This window comes from Rhipicephalus sanguineus, chromosome 4, assembly GCF_013339695.2.
Source record: "Rhipicephalus sanguineus isolate Rsan-2018 chromosome 4, BIME_Rsan_1.4, whole genome shotgun sequence".
Classification (NCBI taxonomy): domain Eukaryota; kingdom Metazoa; phylum Arthropoda; class Arachnida; order Ixodida; family Ixodidae; genus Rhipicephalus; species Rhipicephalus sanguineus.
Window position 1 is genome coordinate 75,192,505 of NC_051179.1, and position 9,142 is coordinate 75,201,646.

Genomic DNA, 9,142 nt, shown 5'->3' on the forward strand with positions numbered 1-9,142 from the left:
TTTTTCACACTCTCTGGGGTGCAGCAAAGGAGGTAATGTTTAAAGCTTACTCAAATCTGTAATATATCTCGAACTCTATCACAGCCAAAGCTATATACCAGTCTCCTCTACCAACAGATATTCACACAGGTTATATTTTAGCAGTGTACATGGCTCCCTTTGTCCAGTCAGGTAGTGTTTGCAGGGTGCAAACACCTGTGAGTAAACGACACTTATACTTGCACCTGAGGTTGGCGACACCAAGGCACATGCCAAGAATCAACACATTGAAGCTGCCATGAACTTCTGTTCTTCTCTATTAGCTTGTTTTAATGGACACTATCCGAGTTTCCGTGTAACTTGGGAAGAAAGAACAGTTTTCGAAGTAAAATATTTATTTTTAAGCAACAATTTTTGCTCAAGTTCCTAAGTATTTGTGGTTTGACATAGCGAGAACTTCCCACTGTAATGAGCAAACTGCATCCAAGTTGACAAAATAAGTTAAACACTATGTAAAGCACCACTCTAATAAATAAATTTTAGACAACTACAGGTATCAGAAGGTAAAAAAGCGCATAAACACTGCTGACAAGGCACACACACTACGGGAAGAAATGTGCTGAAGGAGTGAACAGGGCTCATACTGGTTTCAAAGCCCAAATTCAAGGGTCTTCAAGGATTCCTATAGAAGGTTCTTGGAGGATGGAAGGCAGCATCTCAAGTATCAATTTTCTGCTCTAACAAAGTTTCCAAAACGATACGGGCAGCTTTAAGCATTTGAAGTAAAAAATGGGATTCAGCCAAGTGAGATCCTAGAGACAATGAAGCCAAGGAAAGTATAAAGCACATAATTCGTAGGTTTTAACTGTAGAGTAGTAATTATGACATAAATGGAAAGGAATTAAAGAGGATGAAAAATCAACTTGCTGCTGATAGGGACCAAATCTACAACCTTGAGATAATGCGTCCGATACTCTACCTGATCATATTAGCTTCCTACTGTGCACAAAATTCACAGCATTAATGCAGCTGATGGGACATCTTTTATATTAGATAAGTAATCTTGTTCAGTTCCCCCGTCTCACTTTTTCAGGCATTGAGAAACTTCAGTTTTATGACGGTAATGTACGACGCTTCTACCTTTTCCAAGTATTGACCTGCTAAACAACAAAATAGTAATGACTGATTCAAAATTTTATCCCCAATTTTTACAATTTGATCGTTGAATACATTTTTTACTCCATGCAGTCATCATGCTTCTCCTGTTTTTGGGCTTTGATAACAATTGAGTCAAGTGCTAATTGGATTTATGCCAGTAGAGCAATCAACTTAGCAAATATCCTCTACATATAAAGTCAAGGTTCTTGCCTACACAAAAGAGCAATAACAATCACTACATGGGAGTCAATCAATAAGCCTGAGCAGCAATGACATCAGCTTTAGTCAGAAGTACTTGGTTTCTAGCACAAAGCATCAACTTTTTTTCACATTTTGCCTGCATTATAGGACAGTGGATGTTTGTTCAGCTACAAGATCTATCACACGTAGTGAGCTTGCTATAGAAGAAGAGAAGCTAGGCGCTGGAAGTGAAGTCGAGTCCCGAGGAGCCAAATCAAGAGAAAGGGGGAGAAGGCAGAGCGACAGTTGCGGAAACGAAATGAATGATCAGTCAAGCAGTGATGCAAGCAAGGTAACACAGTAGCGGAATCATCTCTGAGCACGACATGTTCCCTCAGTTTGCTAGACAAATGTTTACAGAACACAGAAAGAAATTAGTATTGTCAATATTGGACACTATATGCTAAGAAATTCCAAGGGTTTTCAAGGATTTCAGGGCTTTAAAAATGTACTTTTACTTTTTCAAGGGTTTTCAATCATTTCAAGGACCTGCATGCACCCTCAGTAAAGGAGCAGATCACAATTTAAAGTGGAATGTGCGCCCTATGAATACCACCAAAATATGGAATTGCAAACTTGAAGCTTGATTGAGCGCTCACTTAATGCAACTGCACATAAACTTACACATTACAATATTGCAACACTTGACTAGTGAACGCAGTTAATGTTAAACTAGCGTAACGCGATTGTTCGTACACTTGCACATTATAAAATCACAGTCGTTCACTATTGGTAGCACCACCGCTCTTCATCTGTTCAGGCAACTTCGGTTCCCTCGACAGAAGTGGGGCCAAGGTGTTCTTTACATTCGTGGCCAGCGATTTGTGACAGATGAAGCCTGCGACAGAAGGAGAGGACACTTATAACTAAAAGTTCCACGAGAAAAATATAACAAACTTTGCACACGTCACGATGAAATTATTTGATTAGTTCTGTATGGGTATAACTGCAGTGCATGACCAGCACATTGCGTTCCCCAGTAAAAATGCAAAAGAGGCAAGAACGAAAAGCACGCTGTGCCAGAGCTTTATGAACACCTTCTATGTCAAAGGTGTGAACCATACTTTACCACTATGGCTGCAGCATAATTTCCAGCTAGACATATAACAAACATAAGAGGAGAGCTCTTGCCTTCAACTGCTGAAATTCATTCACAAACCCAGAGTATCCCCAATGGACAAACAAATGATCCAACAAGTGTGCAAGAATAACATTCAAGCAGGCGAGCAAAAAAATTTCACTGGCGACAGAAGTCATTGTTGGTAAGCTTCTTTAGATATGCCACTTCTTGCCCAACGAGTTCAAAAATGGCACGCTTACATATTTATCACCAGCCATGAAAATGCAGCAGTCTTACTGCCTGTCTGTCTAGAGAGCAGTCAGAGCCCACATATCTAGTTAAAAACACGAGTTACGTTTTTAGTTTTAACAGTCAAATAAATAGAGTGCATTGCTCAGTGGATTTGCTTGCACGTAAAGTGACTACCTTTCATGTCTGATTGTTTCAATTTCGTCAGCTGAAGCCTAGCGCTCTCTGGCAGTTGAGCTGTCAAAAAGATTGAGCTGCCTCTGCCCCTTCAATCTTCATTTTCCTGTTCAGCATAGGCGTTAGGAGATATGTCACAGCTAAAGCAGTCACACAAACTAGCCCAACTCTCTTATTTAACTTTGCCTACTGAGCAACAATATGTTTACTAAGATAAGTTACAAAAACTACGAGACATTTTGAAGTAATTTTGTCTGTTTACCCAAGTGAGATGCAAACAGCTTTTGGAAGTTCGTATCGTGTAGCATATTTTCATTGCTCCTAAACAAAATTCCACCACGCCACAAGAATTAAGAGTAGCTTCAATTTAATTTGCATCGTACAAGCTGATATGCTGTTAAGTGCATTTTGTATGTCATAATTACTCTTCATAGGCTTCTCTACAAACAAACGTTAACACGGCTGACCAATGAAGTGTGTTTTCAAACTTCAGAACACCATTTTACTTTGGCTTTACTGCAGTTATGCAAGCTGGTTAGACTAAAGCCTGCAGAACACAACAGCTATCAGAAACGTTCTGTTTCAAAAGTGGCATAATCACTGTGGGATATACTTGTAAGAATGATATTTTTTTATAACTATAAACCCACACTTACTGACAAGCAGTCTACGACAGCCAAATGCTCCTTTTGAAGTAAGAAATCACGAAAGAGTTGAACAGTTTCACAGTGGGATTCTAAGGTACATGTCACAGTTTGTAAGAAGCGAAAAATAGCAGACATCAAACGCCTATTCAGAGCTGTTGATTTAGCCAGCATGTTGAAAAAAGTTAAACACGTTTTCCCTAACTTAGCAGCGAAGTTGATTGATGGCGTGTTATAAATGGGCTAGGTGCTTACTGGCAAACAAGCACCAAACATCACATGCAAATATAAGGGGACCACCAATCACACAAGACGGCGAATAACTCATCTGGAATATCCTATTAGCTTGTAGTGAAGTTTTAAACAGCAGACGGGACAATGTTAACGCCCAAGCTATGGACGCGCAAACAATGTAATAATATCCGGGGTTTAACGACCCAAAACCACGATATGATTATGAGAGATGCCGTAGTGGAGGACTCCGGAAATTTCGAACACCTGGGGTTCTTTAACGTGCACCTAAATCTAAGTACCACGGGCCTCAAACATTTTCGCCTCCATCGAAAATGCAGCCGCCGCGACCGGGATTCCATTTCGCAAACTTCGGGCCAGCAGTCGGGCGCCATAACCACTAGACCACCGTGACAGGGGCCAAACAATGTAAAAAAGAATATGGAAGTCACTGAGCATTACAGTACAAGGAGCGTGCATGCAAAAATTTGCTTCATCTGGTCACAAGATAGTCAGCACGCCATTAATAGATATGGCAGCAGAAGTAACATTGCTCAATGATAAGACACCTCATGTGTCCCTTTTTTCCTTTCCTCTGCGAAAATTACTTTTTGAAACTGCAATATATGGCTGGATTTTACTAATAACATTCAGTTCGTAGTCAGCACTCTGGCTGTGCTCTACCAGTCTTGCTCTTCGTTATTGCTGTTTTACACATAAAGGTAAAGAATAATACTTGAATGCCATAGTCCGCTGCCAGTTCATTGGCACAACTTGGTTAGGGCAAATACAATGCCTAAGACGGCACTCTAACACACAAGCATGCATACCTTACAACTTGTTTTACCAAGTTTTACTTCATCATGAAACTCTGAAAATCAATTTGTTAATTCTGCCTCGCATAGATGTCCCAAGTTTCCTCAAACAGTGAGATATCCTGCTATGGCGCTGTGCAGGTAGCTGACAACATATTTTTTCAGCACATCCTACCAGAAGCAGGTGGCTACAAGCATGAATGGCCAAGTGGAACATGTATATGACATGCACTTGCTATTACATATTGTTTCCTGTCTTGGAGTTGCTCACAATATAGGAGCAATAAGTCTCTCAATTGAAAAGGTCTAAACTGTCGATTTGTAGTGATGGAAACAAATAAATACCATTTAATATGGCCTTGTCCAGACTTGCAGGAAGAATGCTTCCATCTTTCACAGCAAGCTGTCCACCACTTCAGTCTCTTGAGCAGCTGTCTATGCTGGATACATGCATAACAGATAACACAAAAAGTTCCGTCAACTTGCGCACAAAGGGTCCTTACAGTACAGAAGTAGTAATATTAAGCATGATGGCTTAACACAGGCATATCACTATATACCAAAATTGTCCTCGAAAATAGGCCCAGGATGCATTAAGAACAAGTATTAGAGTAGTAGTGGGTCACTGCAAATAATTGTAATTTGCATTAGGTGTCGAATTTTCCTACAATTGTGTATTACAAAAGGGTGAGATATACAGCTTGCCATATAGGTAATTTGAACACAAGAAAACTCCAGGAGCACTCCCACCAAAATATTAAATAAATATACGTGTGGTCAATTTGCAGAATGGATGACAATGAGCCCATTTATTGTATGACATCATGAATGTGGAGATTTCAAAAAGCTTAAGATTCAGTAAAGAGCAAGAATGCCAGACGGGACAGAAAAGATTGAGCACTGTGTCAGTTTTTCTGTCCCTCTGCTGTTCTTACTTTCATTAAATCTTGGGCACGCTTTAGCAACATGCCCAATTTTCCTCTCTCTGAAAGAACTATCCTTGCTGTACTAAAGTCCATTCATGTGCAGACCTGGTCCTTTACACTAGAAGTGCCTGTTCAATTTAATGAGCCCTTGGTCCACTCCCGTTCTTTTGTTCTTTAATAGCGAGGGCCTCAGTGCCAGCAAACTTGATGCCCTCAGGTAGCACATGACGGTTTATTGATCAGCTACCAGTCGTAGATTTCACGGGCTATGCGACCCAGCATGACTACGAATGCTGGTGTGGCACTGCCGGGATTACACACACAGAAGTGCCCAGTGGGGTGGATGAGAGAACGACTATGTCGTAGCTAGAGTGGTGGAGTATGAGATGCAACACTTTGTTGTAGGTTCAGGCCCTGGCAGCAGAATGTTTGTATTTTTGTCTACATTAATTCCTCTTTATGTCATAATTACTACACTACTTTTAAAAACTACGAATAATCTCCCCTATACCTCCCTTGGCTTCATCAGGTTGTGTCGAACAAAAAAACTGAGCCCCTTGATCTATTCCATTTTTTTTTAGTTTGTTCAATTTCTCAGTGCTGTAATCACGCCTGAGAACCAGTAACCTCACTGTGATCTGCAAACACATATACAGATATCAGAAATTGCGTTCTCTAATTAATTACTTCATAAACTAAAGCAGCATTGTCACCAGTTTCACTGAATGCTAGATGTGCATCCTGCAAATAAGAACCCCCTTTCAATTTCCTCTTTCTTTAGCAAAGCACCAAGGAAAACAAGAACTATACAGTACAACACAATCAAGTAGTGTTTCAATGCACCAGCGCAGCCTAAATCATTTACCATTTGGGATAAGAAGCTTTTGCAATGGTGCTATTCCCTGTTACAAGAATTTGTATTAGAATGTGTATGGTTCATCAAAGAAAATATGAAATGGCATGTCAGATATCTGACCCAATTTTTATCACACAAACACAGCAACAAAAAGAGCATGTAATTGCTTAATAAGCTTAATTGAACTGACACTAAATATCAAGCACTCATTACCTACTTTTTAATTGCTGACTTGAGTGCAGTTGTTTATATTAGAAAGTTGTAGTGCATGACAATTTAGCGCATACAAAGTATTGCTTGAAATGTCGTCCCTTTCTTGTCACGTGCAGTTCAGACACGCCGCGTGTCCCGCGCCAGTTTCGATATCAACCTTAAAATTGGAAGTTGAATATCTCGGATAACATGCAACTCTCGCGATTTCAAAAAAAAAAAAAACGGCATGCCACAACTTGGCACGCACAATATCTTTTTAATATAAACTACCTCCCTAAATAATTTAAAAGTGGATCAACGAGTTGTTAATTAACAGCGTAAATGTAATTTTGTTTGCGGCAAAGTATTTCCACCTCGACTTCAAGTTCATGAGCGAAAATGACAGGAGCCTGACTGTCACACAACGTTTATAAAAAATATGTAATGTCCAAAAAGGAAACACACACACTACATGCATGCTGTGCGACTTCCCGTTAAGTTTGATGTGTGTACTTCCTGTTACTACCAGTATCCATAGCGTGATTCACACAAATGCAATGCTTCAAATGGGCATCCAGCACACATCTAGGTGCTACGAGCCGCGACCTTGCGCAGCCAGAAGGCAACTGTGCTAATTACTTGCAAAAACGATGCAGCACGGTAGACGCCGACGCAACCAGAGACATATGCTCTGAGCAGTATAGCGCGTGCATGACAGCATTGTGTCTTCCTACCTGCGTCCCCGTCTACCTTTGCAAGTTAATTCATTATACCTATGCCTACGGAACTATAACTTCAATTGCATTTACACCACAGAAAGGGTGTGGAACGACCAGTATGTTTACAAGCGGACCCACTTTTACGGCGACAAGGCAATGTGCAAGTCGCTCCAAGCGACGATCTCGTGCAGCCAAGTTATAACGGCTCAACAACACAAGGCGTGCGTGGCAGGAGCACAGAATCCCGTAATGGAAACGCGCATTCTTCAGCTTGTTTTCAACTGTAATCAACGCACACGGCAACCGCTCCATACAAGGTATAACGAAGAGCACAGAAAGCAGCGATACTAGCACAATGCATACTTTTTTAGGAGGCCCTTGCTCTTGCGCAGCATCCCTTCTGTGGTAACTGGCCGCCCACCCAGGCACTCTTACCTGCATAAAAGTTTTCATGCACTAAGGTAACTCAGTAACGCAATTTGGTAACATTCTTGAACTCACCGAGGTGTTGTATCCGCTGCGGCGACTGTCTTCTCAAACGGCCCGCGCTTGCGATCTTGTTCAAAGCTCGCGTCCGTTGGTTGGTGCCACGACGACGCATCGCCGCCGTCGATTCCATGTCAAACAACGACCCGAACGTCCCGACACGCGATGTAAGTAGTACGTGTTCATTCACCAACGATAACCGCACGTAATATTGATAAACACGGTAAAAATAGATGCGCGAAACACCACTTCGCAGCGAGCGCAGGCAGCCTTTCAACGGACCCCGCCTGAACCACGTCACGTGTTCACTGACGTCTCTGCGCGTGCGCGTTCTTCAGTTTGAACTGATTGGCTCTCTCGCTCAGCGGGCGATTTGAATCCTTGAACTGAGTTGCGGCAACTCTCTCTCCCTTCTGTCTACTGCATCTCCCTGTTCATGGCCTCCGATACGCCGGCGCGCAATCTTGGAGGCCATGACTTGTTCACCACTTCTTTCTCGGACGCGCGCCTGTACTGTACTGTACAATCGGGCGGCCGCAACGTGTCAACCGCGTCTGATCGGTTCTTACTACTACTACTACTACTGCGCTTTTGCTGTTTATAAATATACAGCATCTGTACACGAGTGGTGCGTTTTAATTACTGCTAAAAGTAACAGCTGCTGTCTTCACGGCTGGCTAAGTGTGCACGTCCGTGCGTGTGCAAAACAAAAGCACGTCGAAAACCGGGGACTTTTGACAAGTGTTCACTGTGCTACTTAATACCTCTTCGCAGGCACGTAGCAATGCCCCCCCCCCCCCCCCCCCGAAAAAAAAAATAGTTTCTACGTGCCTGCCTCTTCGTATTGAGCAACGGACCAACAATGCCTCGCCCTTAGTGTGATTCAGCCACAGCTTCTTTCTTATTGATGTACTTTGTTAGCCTTAATTGATATATTCTAAGTTGGTCATGTAAGCAAGTTACTGTCAATTTGAAACTGCCCATTTAAACACTATTCAAAAGTACATTGCACGTCGTCGTAATAAAAGTAGGAGAAAATACTTATTTGTTGAAAGGCGACAGCTAATCGTATTTATATTCGAAAAGAAAGCCAACGTACTGTGTATACTGAATAGTAACAGAAACAGCAATACTGCACTGAATTCCGCTATTTATGTCTTGAAAGAGCCTGTTTTCCTGTGCGTGACCGTTATCCCGCTTCGACATTGCGCTTTGCAGTATTCCATGAAATACGTTGTCCTTGGCAATGGACAAACGAAGGCGGAAAGACCATACGGTCCTTGCAGTTATATTAGTTTCTTTTGTGAGTAACAGTGTTCGTTAAAAGTGCGATCTATAAATACAAGACAAAATTTACAAGTTTCGATGCGTTTTTATAGCATCATTGATCCCAGGAGGGTTAGAGTCAAA

General features: G+C 41.7%; 1 long non-coding RNA gene across 1 annotated transcript; it reads right to left on the bottom strand.

The window, feature by feature from the left end:
- Positions 1-2,061: 2,061 nt before the first annotated feature.
- Positions 2,062-7,648, bottom strand: LOC125758393 (uncharacterized). Its single transcript, XR_007416013.1, has 3 exons — positions 7,610-7,648; positions 4,899-4,993; positions 2,062-2,215 (listed from the first exon to the last, which is right to left on the bottom strand). It is a non-coding gene; the product is annotated as an uncharacterized LOC125758393 (long non-coding RNA).
- Between the last annotated feature and the right edge of the window lie 1,494 nt (positions 7,649-9,142).